This window comes from Cuculus canorus, chromosome 6 (assembly GCF_017976375.1).
Source record: "Cuculus canorus isolate bCucCan1 chromosome 6, bCucCan1.pri, whole genome shotgun sequence".
Taxonomy (NCBI): Eukaryota; Metazoa; Chordata; class Aves; order Cuculiformes; family Cuculidae; genus Cuculus; species Cuculus canorus.
Genome location: NC_071406.1, coordinates 13163953 through 13183496, shown reverse-complemented (window position 1 = coordinate 13183496; position 19544 = coordinate 13163953).

Below are 19544 nucleotides of genomic sequence, written 5' to 3'. Positions count from 1 at the left end.
ATCGTTAGGGTTGGAGGGGACCTTAAAGATCATCTAGTTCCAACCCCCGTGCCATGGGCAGGGACATCCCACTAGAACAGGCTGCTCAGGAACAGCTTTTATAGAGCCCTTATTGTTCTAAAAGCTGGAAAACCATTGTTTTACTTTTGACGGGATTTGGGACAGCTCCCAGTGGCAAGTGCAGGCTCTCCTTGGTAGCCCACTGACCCCTGATGTGTCCTCATCCATCCTGTCCAGGTCCACTTTTCAGATGGAAGCCAGGATAGATGGGTTCCAATTGCCCTCTACTGAAGAGCACCTCGAGGCATAGCTGGTGCCAGTAGTCTGGGGCAATGGCTACCACCAAGAGTATGAATATAGTCTTGGTGTTCCAACCAAGAAGAATGACGCAGAACTGGAAAAAACTGAGAATGAGAAAGGTCTTGAAAATATGCCTTATAGTGAAAGAAACGAGGAGGCTAGTTTGAGTTTACCCAGAGGAAGATTAGCAGGTGAATCATCCCATCTATAAATACTCACATGGGAAATCAGCATCTCATGACAAATGCTCCTGAACCACACAGCAAAGACGTGAGAGGCAGTGAATAAACACTGCAAATCAATAATCCAAGGCTAAGAACAGATTGCCTAATTTAACCAGGAAAGTAATCAACCATGAGTGCAACTTTCCCAAAGTTTGTGGTTAAAGCCCCCATTCACCATTTTCTAGATGTAAATAAAGAGTAAATTTTTCTCCTAAGAAAAGAGAAGTTGAACAGAAAGGATTTCATTTAGGTCCTGTGGCCAGTTTGACAGAGAACAAAGATGCTCGCTGGGACCCTTTTTATCTTCAAGATCTCTGACATTGCCTGGCCAAAGGCTTCCATATGCCTTCCTATTACAGTCAGCTCCCTGTTCTGCCCTGTGTGTCTAAGGCAACGTAGCCCCTTCCCCAACAGCCAAACAGCCAGCAGTGCTCATCTGTTGTGATGTGCTGTCAACACAATCTTCATGACACAATAAGAACCACATTAACTGAACTTAATAGCAAAACAAATATCAGGAATAATACCACGCAGATTGGCTTATTTATTTTCTAATTCAAGTCATTCATTAAAACCCTCACCATTTTCCTTTTATCAGAGGTCACCATCAAATTTCCAGCTGCCATTGAATTTCCAGGCACAACCAAGCAGTGATGAATCCATGAGGTCTTTTTGCCACAGAAATTACACCTTGTTTGCAAGCTTTCCCCAATACCATATTAATCATTTTGACTGTTCTGATTTTATCAGCAGAACCAAACTTTTTTTTTTTTTTTTTTTCCCCCCTTCCTTGTGAATATTTCTTTCAAAGTCATTTTGTTGTGGAAACAAAAAATATTTACACAATGAGGATGATCAATGATTGGATGACACAATAGCACGTTAAAAATGCTCATTATATATCTGTTGGCATTGGCTGTCTCATTGTGAACAATTACAGGGACCGGCACTCTCTGGGATGGAGCACACACAGTAGCTGTGTTTACGTTGCTGCAAGAGAGGCCTCCGCCACCGACAGTGCTACTAGGAAAGCAGCACATGGCTTGAAAAAGAAAAAAAAAAAAGAAAGAATAACAACAAAAGAACGCATGCACTTTTTGGCCAGCAGCAGACACTGACTGCAAACAGCTGTGCCCACTACGCGCCTTGGGTTAGTAACAGTCCCTCTGCCTGAGGTCACCGAGCATGCTGCCAGCTCCTCGCAGCCTCCTCTGTCCTGGATGGGAAGAGCATAAATAAAATCATGTAAATAAAGTCGTGTCCTCACACACAGTAGGCTGGCAGAACAAGGAGGATCATCACTGCCCAGTACTTTGTGGGGAACGGTGGCCCAAGGCAAAGCATTGTCACCCAGGGCCAAAATCCGGCCAGCTTTGCTCACAGCTCTGTTGTCTACGGAAGATTTCTCTTCATGGCAAAAAAATTGTAGCTGCGATAAAAATATCTTGATGGTTGCTTGTATCCCACATCTACCCACCAGCCTGGTTTGCCACCCTGCCCCAAACGCCGGTGTCAGCACAACCAGAGAGTGGAAAAGGAGGGATGGAGCAACCAGAGGCCAGGCTGCAGCAGGAACTGCTTAAACCAGCTTCGCCAGAGAGGCTGGAGTGTGAAAGTGCAGGAAGAGGTGCCAGAAGATATCTAGTCCATAGATCCCACAGACCAAGGCTGTGTCCTCTCTCTTCATGAAAAGGAAGTCTGAAAAGCCTGAACAGAAGGCAGAAGGAACTCTGCAGATTTGCAGACACTAAATTAGGTGGGGCTGTGTGCATGCTGAACACCAGTGCTTCAATCCAGCAGGACCTTGGGAAATTTGAGGTCGACAGAAACCTCATGAAGTTTAGCAGAGACATACGAAGTACTGCATGGAGCTGGAATAACCCCGTGGGCCAGTTCAGGCTGGGAATCAACTGGTTGGAGAGCAGCCCTACTGAGAAGGATGCACGGGTTATCTTGAAAGACTTTAAATATGGGACAACAGTTCCTTGCTACAAATAAGGCAAACTACTTGTAATGCAGGAAATCAAGTGAAGTTATCATCCCTTCTTGTCGATGTTAGCGAAAGTGCACCTGGCAGACCCTCCAGTTCAAGACGGATGTGGTGAAACTGGACAAGATCCAGCAGGTGACTGCTGAAACACTCAGGCCCTAAAGCACTTTTCCTGTGAGGACAGCTTGAGGACATCAGGCTTGCTGAGTAATGATGATGAAGTTAAGACAGGACCTAAGAGCAGCTCACAAGCTATGCAATGGCAGCTAAAAAGATTGTAGAGCCAAATCCTTCTCGGCAGCAAAGAGATTGAAGCAATGTCCGCAAACTATGACTTGGAGATTAGACTGAACAGCAGGAAAACCTTCTTTACTAGGGATCTGGAACACTGGAACAACAGACAGTTAGATTAAAGATAACCAGAGGTCCCTTCCCACTAACATTTCATCAAGTCTATGAAATCCAGCCACAAAGGATACTGTGGTCCTTACACAGGAGTTCCTGTGTACAGGCCCCACAATCCTGTTCATGCTCAAGGCAGTGTCCAGGTCTCACCACACAGGTGGTGCCCAAGCACATATAGGATGTCTGCAGCTTCCCAGCTTCTGAAGACAGTCACGGCGAAAGGTCTATCTGCTGCTCTACTGCATGTGCTCTCCTGCCTCAATGAGACTTCTAAGCAAAAGCCCTCTAAAAAGTGTTTAACTCTGGAGGAAAGGTATTATAATTTCAGCTTGGAAAAGCAACACTGACAAGCAGACTCATCCTCTCCAATGTAAACTACTCAAATGTGAAATGAGTCCAGGGTAATAATTAGACACAGTTGAACATGTAGAAAGATCTGAAATGCTCCACCTCAGGGCATTTATCTGTTATAGGACAGCACAAAGCATGAAGAAGTGCATTACAGAGCCTTTCATCTCTTCTCAAACACTTTAGAGACAGTTTAAATTCCTTGAAAGGAAAACATTTTAAAACCCTTCAGATACTCAAAATGCCTTTCAATAGTCCCTCAGAGAACTCTTTGTACAGCTCACAAGACCGCTAGTCTTTCACAAATACTATGACTTGTAAAAACTCAAAATATGAGAAAACAATGAGAATTATTATTATAATATTTGATCTTCGCTTCAAAGCTCTCTTCCATCAAATGAGATTTTTCTTATAGAAATGCTATAATTAGATGATTCATGCAACAAAGTCATAACCAAGAAGATAAATTGGAAAAGAGAGTGTGGTTTTCTTGTATTAACTGCATGTAATCTGACTGTAATTGTTCCCAACTGGTATATCTACACATAAAAGCACTTCTGCAATGACAGTAATTTGTACAATTATTCTAATAATATGCTATTCCCTTAGTTTTTATAAATCTAATTTAAGACTTTTGATATGATGTCGGCACAGCAATTCCAAAGTCTAATAAAAAGCCTCTGAAGTCCCCGGCAAGGTAAGGTGAGTGGAGCATCATCCCTACTGGCTAGTTACAAATGCATTTATTTCCTTGTTATTCCTTTCTCCCCTCAATATCCCAGATTTCCTGCTTGCACGAGGTGTCGCCTCTTGTGTCTGCAAGTCCTGTGGAGCAAGTTAAGTACTAACATCGCACAATAGTACACAGTGTGGATGCAGCTTACACATGCAAATGTCCTATCAGCATCAGGTAAGGAGCCAGTGGTCTCACCTTACAGGTGAGGAAACTAAAAGGCAAACTGATATCCCATCGCCTAGACAGGGACAGATCTGTAAGTAAATCCCAAGGTTATGGATCCCATCCTGTACAGTCTGGCTCTCCTTCACAGCCACACAGTTAGACCAGGGAGGGGCCATTTCTGTCAAGGTGAGATATGCTGTACTGAAGTCTGTGACTTCACTTTCTTCTTATGCGTATGGGGGTGAACTTAAGAATTGTTTGACAAAGATTAATGGGATTACACAAATGTAAAAACCGTGTAGGTAGAGGAAGGATCAGACTCTTTATCTTTCTGTAGCAGCAGTGAGGTACCTTGACCTGTATATACAATAAATTTAATGAGATAGTAGAAAACCTGACAATTTTAGCTCATTTCAACACAACCCATGGCAGCTGTACTTGTGGTTTAAGACACTGTTGTTTTCAAATCGGCACATATTTCGTATCTCTTTAAGAAACAGATCACCTGACTGCTGAGGTACCTCTGTGGCATTCATAAAGACTTCCCAGAATGGGGTGGGATGGCAGTCTGAGGGCATGAACCGTAATGAATATCCCCAGATAAGACAATCCAAGTGACCAAAGTGCAGAGCTGCTACATCCTCACTCCCAAACCAAGGCTTGCTGGTTTGTTTTCATAGTGAAGTAACTAACCTCACTGCAAAACCCTCCAGAGACCATTGCCTTAAGTTTTCTCATGATGTAGATAGGCATTGTCAGCAGCAGTTCAGATGCATGGTATTCAGTAACACTTGGTATACCATGGCAGAAAAACACCTACTTCTTCTCTCCTTTATGTTTGATTGCAGAACAGCTGTTGGACAAGAGAGACAACAGATACTGAGGATATAGCCAAGGGTCATTATGCAAGCAGAAACCATAGTCTTCAACACGATTTTATCTCAAGCTAGAAGCACTCCCATATTTCATAGTAAGGACAAGCATCGGACTTTCAGAGGATGTTTTCCGTTGCTCTACTTTAATCAATCAGTGCCAATTAACCAATATTTAGTTTCAGCTTGAGGAAGGGATGACAGAAATAGTTGCATCCTGAGACAGACATCCCATCAGCTTCTCCAAACCTATTAACTACCTTAGATAAATTGGCAATCAATTAACTGAGATCAAAAAGTCTAATACACAAACTATCTTCTTTACAATCATCCTTACATGGATGGCCAGGCCCAAGGAGTAGTGGTAAATGGAGTTAAATCCAGTTGGAGGACAGTCACAAGTGGTGTTCCCCAGGGCTCAGTGTGAAGGTGAAGGAGGATAAGGTTGCACAGTTTTAGGTGTTTACAAGGTGTCGGTCTGCCATTCTTAATGACCTAATGTAAACATCTGTTTAAGATAGGACACACAGTGTCTTAGACTCCCTGGACTGTGCCAGTGAGATTCCACTGTCTGTAAACACTGGGGATGAATCAGATTAATCCTGCCAAACATCTGTTTTCATTTATCAAAACAAGGTTAAGAAACTTGATCAGCGTTTATAAATATCTCTTGGGAAGGGACTTTTTGTAACACAAACAGAAGGGAGGCAGTAACACTGAACGGGAAGCTGACCCCATCCAGCAGCGTCCCCCTCATAACACCTGGTGTGAGCAGCAGCAATCACCAAGATTATTACGAGAGACAGCACCATTAAAATTATTGTGAATAAATAGAATAAAATCAAAGTGACATAATCTACTTGGTAGTGTCAGGCAGTTAGATTTACATCTAGTCTTGATAGCTGCTTTTCAATAGTCTCTGTTTCTTTAGTGCACCTGGCATTTTGATTTTGTCGTTATACTCACCACCTGTGCTTTTGAAATACATTTAAAAATAATTCCTGAGTTCTTCTTGTTTGGACTTTTCTAACCTTAGCAGTAAGTAAAATTACATATTTTTAATCCAGCTAATCCAAGCATAAACTGTGTTGAAGAATGGTCTGTACTATTGGTGCCAGCATTCAGTGTGACTTGGAATCCATAGGGGATTTCAGAAGAAACCCCATATTGTAATAATATTTACAAAAGGAGAGGGATGGACTCCTTAAGTAGCTTGCTAATTGCCCAAAGCTAATGAATCAAACAGTAAATAGCAAGACAACAGAGGGAGATGGCTCTTGGTGGGCCTGTTGGAGTGGCTCACCTGGTGTTATGCCAGCTCAGCAGAGGGGAGTTGGGAACAATCACAGACTGTCACCTTTTGGTCACAAGAAATGGACTTTTAGTAAAGGTAATTTCTTAGCCAGACCTCTCAGTCTTAAGTATTAATAATTTTATTACCACAATTCTAATAACATTTGGAAAAATTTAAAATCTAATTAACTATACAGAAGATACAAAGATTGCCTGGGTGATACATACCTGAGAGATGCCGAATCTCCTAGCTCAGAGGCAAAAATGAGTGATTTAATACAACCAAGTAGGACCACAGGACATGGGGAGGGACAGAGAGCATCAGCCTTACTCATGGAGGTCCATCTGCCAAGGAGATGGTAGGCAGTACCCGTTGGTTAATGATGACAGAGTCTCAAGATGAGACTTTGGAGGTGGGGAAGGGGATTTTATTTCAAAAGCAAACTCACTTTCACTCACACCCTTGTACCCACATACTCACAACCAGGAAATGAGCATCTCTCCTTCACCCAGGCACCAAGACGTGTGTGTCCAGCGTCTGCTCAAGATCCCTCGCAGTGACACAGAGCACAAGGGTCATGACTCTGTATTCCTCATCCTGGGTCCTTCCATGGCTCGTGACCTCTCACTGCTTTGGGATGTGTTTTTTGAATCTAGAGCTGACAGCAACTACCTTCTATTTTCTGTCCATTCCACTCCAGCTCTCTGGGCCATCAGAGTTGACTCACTGCTTTTTCTCTCCTTCTTGAGTGCCTCAAGGCTCCAGTCTCAACCTTTATCCTCCTGCTATCACACCTTCAATGGTCTAAAGCCATGGTTTAGACTCTGCAGGTTGTCCTTTGCTGCAGGCCATCCCTTGTTTTCCTGATCCACCCTGAGGACACATTTTTGCCAGCACCATTTCAGCCCAACTTTGCCTGGATAATCGTGACCAGGGGTGTTCTTCTGCAGCATCTCCTATGGTGATTTAGAAGCCAGCGATTGCAGGTGCAATCCTATGGCTGCTTCTGGATAGAAGGTCACACTATAGCAGATTACAGCCAGTGACCCAGAGAACCTGCAATGGCCCAGGCTGCTCCTAAAAGGTCTGTGGAAAGTGATTGCATCGAGCAGCCAGTTGGTTATACATCTGACTTAAAGGGGATTCCTATCCCTACTGGAAATAAAGAAAAAAAAAAAAAACAAAAAAAACCCACACAACAAAAAAAGCCAACAAACAAACATTGAAAAATGTTGAACTAGATAATGCAAGAGCCTTCCAGTAGCATTGAATATGCTATTCATTGAGGTCGGAAGCTATTATGGAATTTTTCAATACATGATTAAATCTGGGCAGCCCGAACTCCAGAAGCAGAGGGAGGAAACCCAGCAACTCTGGAGCCAGGGCCCCTCCGGCAAGGAAAGCAAACATTTTCAATGGCTTTTAGAGGACAAGTTGGCCAAGTCACACAGCAGTTCACAAGCACCATTATAAAGCCAGCAAAGCATTGTCAGGTGAGCTGCCTAAGAGGGCAAAAATTGCTCCCTACTCTGCAACGTGTTAATATTTGGGCATTTGTGGGTTTCAACTGCTGTATGAACAAAAGACAAGCTCTAAAGCATAGGGTTTTAGTGCCCATCCTAGGCAGAGATAGCAGCAACTCCTCAGCAGGCAGAAACCTGCTCTGGCATTAACTTCTCAGCAACTGAGATGACCCACAGTAGGAGCTGGGGTGACACAGACCTGCCCAGGCAGGAGTGTTGCCTCCCGCATGTCCCTTTCCGCTCACCACAGGACATGCCTCACATCTCCCCTTACCTGCACCAGCAGTGCCAGGAAGTGAGCAGTTTCCCCTGGGAACTAGTCTTTTTCCATTAGAAAAAAAAAAAAGTGGCTTTTTTTTGGTCCTCAGTTTGTTTCTTATCTGGATCGGTCCCTGGATCTGAGTCCCAGTGTGGCCATAGAAACAGTGGTGCCAATGCAGCAAAGGGAGCAGGGAGGGAAGAAGCCAAAGGAGGACTGGGGGCACATCCTACCCTCAGCACAGCGAGATATGGGTACCACTGAAGATATAACCTGATGTCAACTCCAAAGACACCAGTGGCAAAACAGCTTTCCATGAACCACTTCAACAGTGCTTTGCCTTGATGGTGTTCCATTCCTCCTTGTGCCTGGAAAAGCCTGCTGAGGCTTTCTGCAGACAGCATCTTCTTTTCTATTGCAGTAAGTCTGGGACATTGTTAATAAAGCAAACAAACCTGTGAGCTCTAATCTTCACTGCTCTGTTTCATTCACTCCCAATGTCCCAGGAGAAAATAAAACAATGCATTCACTGACCGGTTCCTGCAGGGTGCAGGAGCAGCTCGCAGTGGGGACAGGTGGCCCAGAGCTGGGGAACACCCAGGGGACACTGTGCCTGTCCCTCCTCACCCTGCATTGTGTGGCTCTTCCCAGGCAATCTGATACATGTATGATATGACAGATCTTCAAGGGTAACATCCTGCAGTCAAGGGAGCGACTCTGCCATGTCCCCTCCAAAAAGGAGCAAATTAAACTGTCTGTCCCTCAAAAGCCAGTAGCTTTTTGATGGGTCTCTGATTTTAGAGACTGCTAGAGCCCAGGTATTTATACTTCACACTCAAATACATCCAACTGTTTTTAAACCAGAGAGCATTGGCAGCCTTATCAGAAGGCCTTGAGAAACCTGGTGGCTGTTACGCGTCTTCCTCCTTGGAAGCTCTTGGTCAAGGGCACCAGATGATAACCAACATTGATAAAATGGCCGCATCCCCTGCTGCTGAAGTGGTTCCACTGTTTGAAGTTGATAAGACTCTATATTTTGTTAAATATAAAAAATATATACCACTGCCTGGAGAAAGGCGTTATGCAGGCGCTGTCTGAGGTAGAGCTCCCTGTCCATCTGCACGTATCCTCGGCACCAACGGACGATGGAGACCTCAGTTCAGGCAGCAAAGTCTGCACGGTGGCTTTAGTCCCAGGACCAGTGGCATCGCTGCAAGCAGGCAGGGACCATCAGTTGCACTACCCATCGTGGGGCAAATTCACCTTGGAGAGCTGAGGGGAGGGCAGCAAGGCTCCTCGGCAAAGGCGCCTTCTGCAACACCCATTAGGTGGAGTGAATCTGAGGTGTATGTGAGGTCAGAAAACAAACCTTGGATATCATTTAAATGTATTTTAACAATAGAGGAAGCCGATGTTTGAACATGCATTGTATCCCCTGCAGACACATAATAGATGTGGAGAGATCCTGGAAGTGAAGGGAATCAGCAGTGATTTGTCATCCCCTTGATAGCAGGGGCTTTGAAGGAAGATGTTCTACATGCCCCCAGTGATCATAAATGCTTAGGTAATTTTGGATTTTTGGATGCACGGTCTGCATGGCTTTCTCCAGAAGGGGACCCTGCTAGTGCACCATCTCGTGCCTTGATTTCCCCATCTGCACATCTAGGATAACTGGGCTGTCTGCACAGGAGCATTTGGGAAGGTGGATTGGTTAATATTTGCTTAATGCTACAGAGGTAGCACTATATAAGTCTAATTACATTTTATGCCCTCATGTGATAAGGATGTCATCTTGGATTAGAGGGGATTAGTTGTTAATGACATTCCTGTACATACCAGTCCCCTCCAGGGCTTTGATTTCTGCTGAGAAGGTTTTTCACTCTGCTTCCCAGTCAGCAAGGACCTCCTAGATATGCTAATTAAGGAAATCAAAGGGGTTTGATGGCTGAAAACAACACTTGGTGGATACCTGGAAATGTCTTCAGCCAAGCAGAGGTGTGTGCTCAGTGAACACAGGTGTGCACTTGGCATCTCTCTTGCTTTGGCATCCCCAAACCTTTAACAGGACTGGGGAAGGGGTTGACTGCATCCCCTTTCTTCACACTGGGCTCCAAACGAACTGCTGAGTTATTAAGTACATTTCTAAGTTAATGTTTAGCACTCACCCAAAACACAGAGATTGCTAAATGCTGAAGGAAATCGAGTGAGAAACCACATGCCGGTAATAATCACAGGGCAAAATGCTACTGAGAGGACAACCCCACATCCCAGCAGCACTGCTCTCAAGGGAGTGCTCCAATCTGCAGCAACATCCCAGAGCAAGCGAGAGGGGAATCCGGCTCCCACACTGCATGGTGAGAGCCAAGCAATGATTTTTTTCTAAACCTATTGCTGTGAAGTTTATATCCTTACATCTGCAGTGACACTAACCACTCTCAGAGGACTGCCTGAAGACTCCGTGTTCTCCCCTGGTTGCAGAGCCATCAGAGAATGAGCTGAGATCCCTTCCAGGTATTGCTTGCCAGAGCTCCCACCAGCTCTGAGCATTGGCTTATCCTTAGCACAGGCTGGATTTCAGGCACTGAAGGAAAGGGCTATCAGCTCTTCAGAGGGAAAGGGGTTATCCTGCCCCCAGCTCCTACTAGTGTGAATTTGTCAAGGAGGAAACTCTGCATCCACCACCTACTGCTGACCACCTAGGATTAGACAGTGGGACCCAGAGTTCTCTCAGCATCAGGATGGGAAGGATACCATCTCCTAGCTCTCAGCCCCCAGCTGACAGGAGCAGCTTGTGCTCAGTGCAATGAAGAAGCTCAGTGGAAAGGAAAACCACCAGGGACTTCTAAAGCTGCACTAAACTTCCAGAGACAGATCCCACCTCTGTCCTTCAGTGGGGACTCTCTGCAGCCAGGTATAAACCAGGGAGCTGTAACATGAAGTGGTGGGAACTGGTGGACAGGGAGCACTGAACAAGAGCAAAACTCTTGCAAACACCCCTAAAGCCATGAAACTGATATTTGCCCAGGCTGCATGGTCATGGCCAGGGAAGCAGCAGGCTGGCAAGAGCATTTACCAGCATTCTAGGAGGAGATAGTCTTCCCTGCAATTAAAGCTGGGAGCAGAGGCTGGCAGCCTGAACTTGTTGCAGAAGCAGCATCAGCACTGATCTGCGTGGAAAAGTGCTCCCAGGACAAAGGGGACCCAACTGAAACAGATGCTGAAGATGCTGGAAGGGAGTTTGGAGAATGCCAAAATCTCATCTGCAGTGGAACCAAACATTGCTTATGGCTGGACACAGGGCAAACAGCCTGTTCAGTGGCACAGCATCCCAGACGAGGACAGCCTTAAGCCTCAGACAAGCCTTCACCGCAGGTCCTGTTGTCCTGATCTCTGAGTAGTGCCTCCCTCCAAGCCTGCAGGGGCAGATGGATGCTCGTTGGCCAAGGAAACAATTGAACATGCAAGGGAATATGGACAGGGCATTTTGCAATTTATATTTCAATGGGAATAGGCAGCTGCAAGACTAAACAATGCATGAAGAAAAGAACCAGGTATCCTTGCAGTTTTACACTGGGAAGCCCACGTCCTCTGAGCCAGACAGCCCGTCTTTCACATACAGCATTTTGGGAAGGGGTTGTTCTGCATTGTTCTTATTGAATAATAAGTGAGGAGATTTTTTAATTTGTTAGCACAAATAAAATGACCCCAGAAAGGAGGAATCGCTGCTATCAGTGCAGGTTTTGGGTAAAAAGGGCACTAGGAGCCCTTTATGGCCCCAGGAGCATCCACAACAGTGCCAAGTGGGCACAGTTGAGCAAGGCAGAGGGCTGCCAAACCTTCAGTCCCAGTTCTGGGGTGCCCAAAAGGGCTCAGATGAGCACAGCACAGGCTGAGTCTGCCAGGAGCTGGGCTGTGCTGGTGCTGCTGCTCCAGGGTCAATGGGATGCAAAAGCAACAAGGGATTTCCACTTACCTGGATTAGTGCTACAATGCAAATAAATCTCTCCATTTATTGCTTATTGTTTGCCAGAAGAGCTGGGCTGTTGCAAGACAGAGACTAAATTGCTGCAGCTGTCAGTCTGGGTAGGTGCTCCCTGTCTCCCTGGGCGAGAGGAGCTGGAGTGCAGATCAGGACATCCTATTTAACTGCCCGCAGCACAGTATCCTTAGCTTAGGACAGTCCTGAAAGGCAAAGCTGCAGCTGGCCAGGAGGCTGAATTTTCATTCCTAAAAAAAAATAAAATTAATGAAGATTTTGAGGAAAGATTGTTAGTTTGGTGTCTGAAACAAGACACATTCCCTGGAAGCCAACCCATGACACAGCAAGCACTAAGGGCAGCTGTAAGTTGGGGTGCTGGGGGTCGTGTGGCTGCAGATGCTACCAGGATGCCCTGGCTTGGTGCAGCCAATCCAGAGCCACAGCAAAGCCGTTGCCCTGTGAGCCATGAGCATCATGTTCCTTTGGCTCCAAAGACAAACCTTCCTCCCAGCAGCTACTCCAAACACAGGGCATGGAGCCAGGCTGTCAGGGAAACCAGCAGGGTCCCATTAGCACTTTTATCAAACTCAACATTTTTTGGCAGAATATTTCTGGTTTTGTGAGTCAGCAGCCTTGCAAAGTGTTGGCTGCAGTGAAGCTCAAGGCAGACGCATGGGAAAGTCGCCCAGGATGTGCACCTGAGCCGGCTTGCACAGACACCATGCTCAGAAGGAGCCATGCTGCCAACTGCCCAATGTGCCGGCTGATCCCACTCTTCGTCCATCAACAGATGAGCTTGTCAAAGCTGAGTTTTCAGGGTAAGTGGAATAATATGCATCAGGTCAAGACAACAGAAGGATCCACCCTCAGGCACATTCACTCTTCAAGAGTTACTTTCCCTTTTGTATGCTAAATCAAATCAAAATTTTGTCAAAATTAGGTCTGGAGACGAGTCAACTTTATTACCCTGGCTGTTAAGCTTTCCTCATCCAAGTTTTTCTTGCTAATGCCAAGACTTCGTGACCCATCCTAAGATAAGAGGTGTCCACCCTCTCTGCATTCCCCTCTCGCATATTTGAGGGCTGCTCTCACGTCTCCTTGGGCCCCTTCTGTCACCCGTTATCCAACCCAAGTTGAGCTTTCTGGGAGTCATCACGTTCTCGCTGATCTTTGGCCACCTTCCAACATGTCCACATCTCCCTTGTCCCAGCATGAAGCTGGTCTTTCTTCACAGTCCTTGTCTGCAAATCCCCGGCTCTTTCTTCCAGCAAGTCCTCATGCTCTCCACGAGGATTTATGGCCTGGGAGTTGCTCGGCAGGGATGGAGCTGTTAGTGCTGTTGGAGAGATGGAGGAGATAGGGCAGGGGATGAAGGCACAGGGCAAGCCAGCAGATGGGAGACCTGCTGGGAGCCCAAAAATGCTGCCAGGCCCCACTCCCTGCTCCCTCTCCAGCTGATGGCCAGGAAGTTTGCATGCAGGGAGCAGAGTCAGGGCTTCAACATCAGGTCACAGTGCTTGGAATGGAGTTTCACTGTCACGGGCTCAATGTGGCTCAGGGAGAGAAAATGCAGGGGACTGGGGTCTCACAGCACAGACCGGGGGACGTGGAGCCCCCGCCAGGGGACAGCTTTGTTTCTCTCCTCTCTATCTTTTTTCTTCTTTTTTTTAGTTTATAATCAGTATAGTTTACAGGAGGACCGATAGACGGTGAGTGGAACACGGCTGCTCATCTGCCTCTCTCAGCAGCATCCGAGGGGCTGCAGAGCATCAGCTGAAGACACCTCCACACAGGAAAAAGCAGGAAAAAACTGGCAGGGAGTGGAAACCTGGCAAGCAGATTAGAAACCCAGCTTCTATTTATAGATCAGCAGTGAGAAACTGCCCCTATGACAGAGCCATCTGTTTAACTCTTTCAGCGCCGAGCACCAACCATGAGGTGCTGAGCCACCCCTGCCCCATGCCAGAGGGGTGAGGGAGCATTTTGGCACAGGGGAAGCAGGAGGCCCCATCCCAGGACACCCCATGGTGCAGAGGGGGCAGGAGGCAGTTCTGAGCATGATGGATTTTACAGAGATACTCCCCAGCAGGGATGATGGGGATGCAGATGAGGTTACAGGTGTAAAGCCACTAAGTCACCAGGACAAGGAAGAGAACATCCCAGTGTCCTGTGGCCAGAACAAGCCAAAAATTTCCTCCAGAGGAGAGGCAATGAATAAGTTTTAGACGCAACTCCAGCGTTCTCATTTTCTTTTGTGGTCCCTGAGCTTTGGCAGGATTGGCAAATGGGGCCAAGAGGGACATCGCTTTGAGGACCAGCACAAACCTGTTGCCCATGAGTGGCTGAAGATGGTCGCAGGAGGCTGCTCCATCCCATGAGAACGGATAGTGGTCCCTACCCGCTGCTGCTCCAGAACTTCTTGGCAAGAGGATAGCCAGACGTCATCACCAGCTCCCTGTCAAATTAGCAGCGATTTGTTAAATCTAGTAGTGTTGCCAAGGAGAGATCATGGAAAGAGCAAAACCCATAGAGCTCACACTGCCAGTGCCCTGTGTGCCCAACAGCTGGGACCAGGAGCCAGAGCACTGGGTGAGGCCCGGCAAGAGGCAGGCAGCACACCTCCAAGACCCAGGAGCAGAGCACACTGGTGCCATCTTCCTGAAGCTCCCCTTCAACTACTACTTAACTGCTGCCATTTGTGAATGCCTTTACACTATACACAGTTGTTAAATATTGCCAACCTGCTCAGCCTCCTGCTTTCCCAGGTCTACATTTCACCAAAAGTGATGGCAAGCAGAGACACATCTGAGGAGGGTGAGCTTCACTGTGAAAAAGACAAACCCCGACGTTAGCCCTTGGGGCACCTGAAACAGAACAACAGAGCTGTTTAGCTCTGCCACGCTACGTTAGACTTCAGTATAACCCAGTTTATCTGCAGGGGAAGAGAAAGAGCTGCAACACTGAAAGAGTGTAGACTTACTTAGATTGGACATAAGGAAGAAATTTTATGCTATCAGAGCAAGGAAGCACTGGAACAGGTTGCCCAGAGGAGTTGCGGATGCCCCATTGTTAGAAGTGGTCAAGGTCAGGTTGGAGGGGGCTTTGAGCAACCTGACCTAGTGAAAGTTGTCCCCACCCACAGAAGGTAGAGTGAACTAGGTGATCTGCAACTACATACCCCAACCATTCTATGATTCTGTAAAAAAAACGTGCCGTAGCTGCTTAGCTGAGAGTTGGGGTTTGGTACCTGGCCAGCAACCACTACCTGTAACAGAGATCTTTGAGTGTGAAGCTGCTGTTTGCTGGACATGCATGAGCTGTCCTGTGCCACAAGCAATGCATCTCCTGTGCTGGCTGCAGCAGGCAGACAGTGGGGAGTATTTTTCATTCCATTTCACCTCCTGCAGCTCCACAGCCAAGCAGCTCCCCTTGGCCAGCTGATCCAGGGTCAGCCCTGCTCCCTGCACAGGGATGGCTTGCACAAACAGGTCTGGGTGCAGGCAGGTTTCATTACAATTCTCCATCATTTAAGTACCAAAATTTCTTCTCACATACACCTTCAGCCATAGGCCTCAGCCATTTGCTGCCTCTGCATGGAGAGACTGTCCAGCTGTTCTCCCTTTTGCTTGTGTCAATAGCTATTTTTATAAAATTGCTTTTCTTTACTTCTTAATTGATTTAAATCCTTTCCCTTAGCTTTCTTGTTAAAGGTGGATTTAAAGAGGAGTTCATTATCTTGGCCATTTTTGAGTCATTATGAATTTCATCCCTCTCCTCATTAATTACTCATTACCCCTCGCTCTGGAGTGCTGCTTTGTTCCTGATGTGTTTGTGAGCAGCTTCCCCAGCACCCTGTAATCCCTCCAGCCTCGTGTTAGCTTGGTCTGGTTTATGCTGCCTTCGTTTTCCCCTCCGCCGGCCGCTCAGCTGCTCCCCATCTCCTCCCAAATGAGTTGTAGGCTACACATTGTGCCCAGGTGGCTGTTTCCTGCTCAGCCCTCCCCCAGCACCCGGCCCCTGGTCTCTTGGCGAGTCAAAGCCCCCAAGCATCATCCTCACCCCTATGCATCATGCCTGCCCCAAGGGACAAGTGTCCATCCCTGCTGACCCCCATACTGGGCAACAAGAAGAGTCACAGCTCCCAGTCAAGGGGTTGGCACTGGAGTTCAGATATAAATAGACTTTTTTTTTTTTTTTTGAAAGCAGCGGCTTTGCTCGGACTGTTGCAGTACCCACCAAGTTATGACAAAGCAGCATGGAGAGCAGAGTAATGATGCACAAGGACCTTTGGTTTAATGAGCCAATATTTCCCAAGCCTTTGCCTGCAGTCAGATCCCCAGGGAGAACCCGAAACATGCACCTCCTGTGCTGCAGCTGCAGCAGTGCAGGGGAGCAGCTCCAACGGTGTAATTGTCCTCCCATCCATGCATGACCTCCCCTTGCAGGGGAGAGCCAAACATGGTACGGGCACTCAGGGAATGATACTGCTACTGGAGCAACCTTCTCCAATCCCATGTGCATATCACCTATAATCCTGTATTACCCACAAATGGATCCTTGACTGGGATGACAAGCGATGGTCTTTCTCTGCACGTAAACAAACACACAGCAAGAGACCCTCTCCATCCCAGAGGATGCTCAGGTTGACCTCCATGTCCATGTTGTCCAAGCAGCTTCCAAAAAGCCTTGCAAGGACACATTTCCTCACCACAGCAGGGGATGGAGATTTAGTCTGTCAGTACTACATGCAGTTCTGCATTGAGCCTCCTCCCAGCAGGCTCCCACCAGGGCTGGGTTGTACTCACCAGGGAGGGCCCTTTCCATACTTCATGGATGTATATGAAAAGGCAAAGCAGGAAAAATGGTTTGAGCTTGTGAAGGGAAGAGAAGGGTGTGCAATATTTGCTTGAGGAGGGTAAACGAGCATTGCACAAGCAAGTAATAGTGTTGCACAATCAGAAGCGGTGGAATTATTTAACTTAAGTTACCACTGATCAACTGAGCTGCACTTTCTCAGGGATTTTAAGCCAAAACATCTTATCCTTTAACTGGAGCAAACTAAGATAAGTCACCTGGTCCAGGACTGCAACTCTGCTGACATGCATCGAGTTGCTCCCTCCTTGGTGGGAGGGAAGGGGTCACAAAATCATTTGAGGGGGATTGCAAATGCTGGGCTGTGAAGAAATCAGCAGCAGTTCAGACCCTCAAGGACAAAGAAATTAATTGAAAATGGGCTGCAAGTGCTTAGATCATGGCTTCACCATTGCCGAGAATCTCCTGACTACCTTTAATTGCTTACACCAGCCCTGGTCCTCCACTGTAGGGGAGAGCCCAGCAAAACCATCTAAGCCAGCTATTGGAGCCATTCCTCATTCTCCACGTGTGAAGCAATCGTGCTTTAGGACAACAGGGGACTTCATGTCAAAGGAGTTAAAAAGACAGATACTTTGAGGTGGTTCAATACACACCCCTTTGTCAAAGCACTGCAGTCTCAGCCCTAAGGGACACGCCAAAATCCAGCGTGAAAGGAGCCAGAAGATGCAGTGAGAGGATTATTTTCTACTGCTTCTGTATTTCACTGGGAGCAGCCACTTTGGGATGCTCCTGTTGCACTTTCCACTTGCTGCGGTTGCATCCTGTGAAACTGTTGCCTTCTGCCATGCTGCTCCTGCAGCAAAGAGGGGTGGCCTCTCCTGGAACCCCGCAAGGTGCAAGTCTTGACACCAAAGCCCATATTAGTGTATTTTCAAGGGAGATCAGGAGGGTCAGACCTGGGCAGCGAGTGCTCGGAGACATGAGCCATTGCTGTAAGACAACTTCTCTCCCCGAGAGGAGCTCTGTGCGTCAGGCGATGGTTGGTGATGAGCCAGCAGTTGCCCTTCTTGCCCTTCATCCCTCATAACCTGAGCAACAGCTCAAAAGTTTGGTAAAACCCAGTTGCAGGGTACAGAGGTGCTCCTGGAGATGGAGTAGGTGAACGCCCAGCCTCCTCTGGTCCTTATTGCCTTCTGCTCCAGAGGGAAAGCAGACCTCCAACCATGGAAACAGCCCTCTGCACAAGTCTCGCACAAACTGCCAGAATGACTTATTTCTGCATCTATGGGATATCCCTCTCCTCACCTCCCCCCCGAAGTGTTTTGCAAGGACTGACCAGTTTTAACACGTGTCAGTGAAATCCAGCTCCCCAGCTCGGGTTGTCTAATACCACATTTGCAATGCCTCAGATTTCAGGGCTCTTCCAAATCTCTCAGGGCTGCGAGGCTAATGTAGTCCAGCATCTGGAGTTTTACAGGGCACAGACAAGATAGAGCTCTATTCATTGTCTCTTGCCTTTTTTTTTTAACCACAGGTACTTGGCACTGCTCAAGAAAAAGCACATGGGAAGCGCTCTGGGAAGAATCCAGAGTCACTGGGGAAGGCTGGACCTTCCCTTGTATTGCTCTGACAAGCCGCAGTGCCAAAAAAGCCCCTGCCACTGCAGGGGTGAGATGGTCCATCTGCAGCAGGGAAAGCACTCACTGCTCCTCACTCCCAGCTGGAGCCCTGAATCCTCATTCAGAAGCGTCGCTGGGCTGGCACGGGCAGAGCCTGGTGCCAGGAGACACCAGTGAGGCTGCTGATGCTGTGAAGGGCCTGCAGCTAAACAAAACTATCACTTGGCTTAAACCTCCCCCCAAAACTGTCAAACTTGTTCTAGCTCAGTAACTAGTGGAGGGTATAAAGGGCAGATAAAGGAATCCTCTTGCAGGAGAGACAGAGTATAGCTTAACCAGGAGTGCCTTATCCAGCATCGCCAGAACCATCGCATCCTGAATGCTGCTGCTCATGCACTGTAAAGCTCTCCACATACTCCTCTCGCTGGGAATATTCACACCAAGAGCCTCCCATATAGGATACCTCAACAACCTGTGCTCCCTTGCACCCACCAGAACGTATTTGAGGACCTTTTACCTTGATGCTAAAGAAATAGCATCAAGGTAGAAGTGGGCATCAGCTTCCCTAGTGTAGAGCATGGCTTCAACTACAAGTTTTTAAGCTGGGATGAGTCATTATTCCCCCAGGATAACACCCAAGCGCTTGATCGCTTAGGCTCCTTGGCCACTTCAAATTTAAGTTCTTTGTTTTTTGGTACCAAGCACAGGGACCTGTGCAGTTCCCAACACCCCCTCACCTCCCCAAACACTTCCTCACCCAAATTTCTACTGTCTCATATTTTACAACCTCTGTGATTCTCTTAACGAGCCTCATAACCCAGGCACCTTTTGAAGCCCTTGCTCCTTGAGTTATTTTGCACATGACCATCAGCTTTCAAGCAGCATGACTTCTCCAGTTGTCACAAGAATCCAGTTGTCACAAGAATCCCCTAAAATCATGACTTCCCAAAAGCTTTTAAAAGCTGACAGCAAAAAAACAGCACCCCAAAACAAGCAGCTGCCCTCTGGTGCCACT